Source organism: Macrobrachium nipponense, chromosome 19 (genome assembly GCF_015104395.2).
Source record: "Macrobrachium nipponense isolate FS-2020 chromosome 19, ASM1510439v2, whole genome shotgun sequence".
In the NCBI taxonomy this organism is placed as follows: Eukaryota; Metazoa; Arthropoda; class Malacostraca; order Decapoda; family Palaemonidae; genus Macrobrachium; species Macrobrachium nipponense.
Window position 1 is genome coordinate 82269662 of NC_061088.1, and position 3519 is coordinate 82273180.

Consider the following 3519-nt stretch of genomic DNA (forward strand, 5'->3'; position numbering starts at 1 on the left):
CTCAATGATGAAGTAATCAAAATAATGCTTTCTGCGACAATGTGAACGGTAAGGACAGGGATCTTCATAAGAAAAAGATGCACATCTTTAGCATAATGATGTATGCTGTAAATTCAGCCCTCCTTCCTATTAACAGATTAAAGAATACAAGTAGGCGTAACTAAAGTGTTTTGAAATGTTCGTAAAAGACGAAAGGGCGTATCTATTTCAACCCCCCCTAAGCATAGGAAGGAGTAAAAATTTTTTCATTATATTACACTCAAGGCAAACTACATTCTTTTGAAAAGCTCTGTACCAAATTTATTTTTATTACCTTTAAAATTAAACGAGCAGTTAACAGAAACATTAGCTCAAAAACTTTAGATGGCTCTCCTGAAAAAGTGAAAAAACTGAGATACGCCACTTCGACTTGGTAGTGACGATATATATATATATATGTATATTATATTTACATGCATGAAAAAAATCACAATACATGCACGTGACTTCAGTGTGCAAGCGAATATCGCTCGCAGGAAAATGACAGGCAGAATTTCTGCCTGTCATCTTCCTTTGGTATTTGCTCATATATGTTTACTTTATATATATATATATATATATATATATATATATATATATATATATATGTGTGTGTGTGTGTGTGTGTTGTGTGTGTGTGTGTGTATCATATATCTAATATATATATATATATATATATATTATTTATTAGTTGTGTATATGTATATATATAAAAAGATATGTATAAACATATATACTATACGTATTGCCCAGGTTACTTTATGATAGATATTGTAAAAATTAGATTAGCCCAAGGTCGCATACGATACTCATCCTAATGACGACGCCCATTTTCAAAATTTTTGTGAAGACGGACATAGCACCGAAAATTTGGAGGAGAATGATAATGTGAGGCTTTCCCTGACGTTTTACTGAATGGCTATAATTGTTCCCAAAGCAGTTAATTCAGTTATAGCTAGCAATAACTTCCTATATTAGCGAATATAGCATCTTGTTTACCTCATACTTTTGTACCTATGCATCGGCTATTGTATGTAGCAGGTGATAATACGCAATCAGATATACATTTTACAATGTTTTTTTACTGCTTTTAGATAGTGTATCATAATTACTTTTCTTTTTTCCTACATCGACTCAGCGTCTTATAACCAACATTTTAATTCCTAATCTGTGAATGTTTATCATTCGATATGAATTAACTTCATTGTACGTTAGTCAAATCAAACTCCGTCACTGAATTAGACACAACCACGGGACCAACAACTTAGCCAAGTCGCTATACTCTGGCTTCCAAGGATTGAGAGACTTTCCTATAATTTGTTGAGATACCATACTTCCTCCATCCTAATGCAAAAAGGTACACTTTCATTACTAACCTCGAGGTTAAGTGCTTCGTTTTTATGTAGTGTATGCATGCATAAATGTACTATGTATGCATGCGTATATATATATATATATATATATATATATATATATATGTATATATATATATATTATATATATATATATATATACTATATATATATATATTATATATATATATATATATATATATACATCTATATATATATATATATATATATATATATAAGCGAATACCACGGGAAATGATAGACAGGAATCCAAGCGCTTTCGTCTTTATTCAGACATCGTCAAGGAGCTACTAAAGTACAATCGGAGAGGAAGGCCTCAGGTACAAACAAGATCAGGAATACCAGATGGTTAATTATCAAAAGGGGTAAAAATTAAAAGGGATAATCCAGGATTATCGGATATCACACGGTCACAAACTTAAACAGATTCTGACCCTAACCAAAATTACAAAGTATCTTACAGTCCAAAATAAAAAACATGTAAAACTGAATATATTATTTTGTTGCTTATATTTATCTACAACTTTTTTTCATTATGAAAGCATCAAGTTTAAATAAAAAACCAAGACTTAAATTTAGAACATTTCTATTATTTGACTTGATAAAACAAGATTCAATGATATTCCTTTTCTTTAAACTGTCATTACATGGGACTAAGGCTCTTGCTTGACTCCAGTTAATAGGATGGTCTAAATCTCTCATATGTACAAATAATGCATTCGATATTTGCCCAGTTCTCACAGAATATTGATGTTGCTTAAGACGCCTGTAGAAAGAGATTTGCCAGTCTGTCCGTAATAGATTTTATCACACTTTTTGCAAGGAATTTCATATATGCAGCCTGGAAGATCTTTAGGAGAATTTTGATTACTAAACTCTTGACATTAATATTACTGAAAACAACATTTATATTAAAAAGCTTTAAATTAAAAATTACTAGTAATATCTAAAAACCTTTCATCATAAGGTAATTTAGAATGTTATGATTACTAAATTCAAGTTTGTCATTAGTTGAATAAAATGTTTTTGTCTAGCTCTTTTCCATGCCACATCTACAAAAGTCCTTGGGGTATTTAAGTTTCAATGCAATATCATAAATAGTTTTTTTAATTTCAGCGTCAATAAACTGCAGGCTACAGACACGTAAAACCCTTAGGAACATCCCAGAAAAAACAGAGAATTTAACATTTTGATGGTGATTGGAGTAGTAATGAACAAAAGAGGTCAATATTGGTTGATTTTCGAAAGACTGAAAAGGTGAAATTTCTTTCATTTCTATGGACAGTTACATCAAGAAAATTCAAATTACAATTTCTTTCTCCTCTACAGTAAATTTTTATAGAAGGGACTAAATTATTGAGATTATTAAGGAACTTCCTGGAGGTTTTTCGTGAACTGGCCAAATACAGAAGATATCATCCACGTATCTAAACCATCCACGTATCTAAACCATCCACGTATCTAAACCAAATAACTGTCGATTGGAAGAATCGGATGCTGGATTATTGCTATGGAAAATTGAGAAAGTGCTGCAACCGTCTTGAAAGGAAGCTCCAAGTCAAGCTGAAAAATCTTATTGCTGAAAGCGACTGGACTAAGCATGCCAACGTGGACTTCATGATTAATTTATCTGACAAACCAGTGGATAGTGCTACGACAGCGGCTTTGGGATATGGGTTAAGCTTTGGTGTATTTAATGGTAACCTGGACTGTGTCGACATCTCAAAATCCTTTTGTTATTTAGAAAAATTGATAATCAAAACCTATGCCCTGATGATATCAATATTTGTAAAGGTATTGTGTATGGTGCTATGAGTACCTTCTCCCCCACCCTAATGTACCCGTGAGATTTCTCCAGGCTTTTAAGAAAATTAAAGAAGACGAAACAGTGAAGGTGACAAAAGCAGATAAATCTAATGCAGTGGTAATTATGAATAAAAGTGACTATATAAGTAAAATATGACATTGCTAAATGACACTGCTACTTATACGAAACTGAGGTCTGACCCTACACAGACAGTTTAACTTCCATTTTAATAAACAAATTAATCCATTTTGAAGGGCTTGGACCATTTAATTAAACAGTTTACACGCAATGCAATGCCTCCCTACCTTACATGTATGGTTT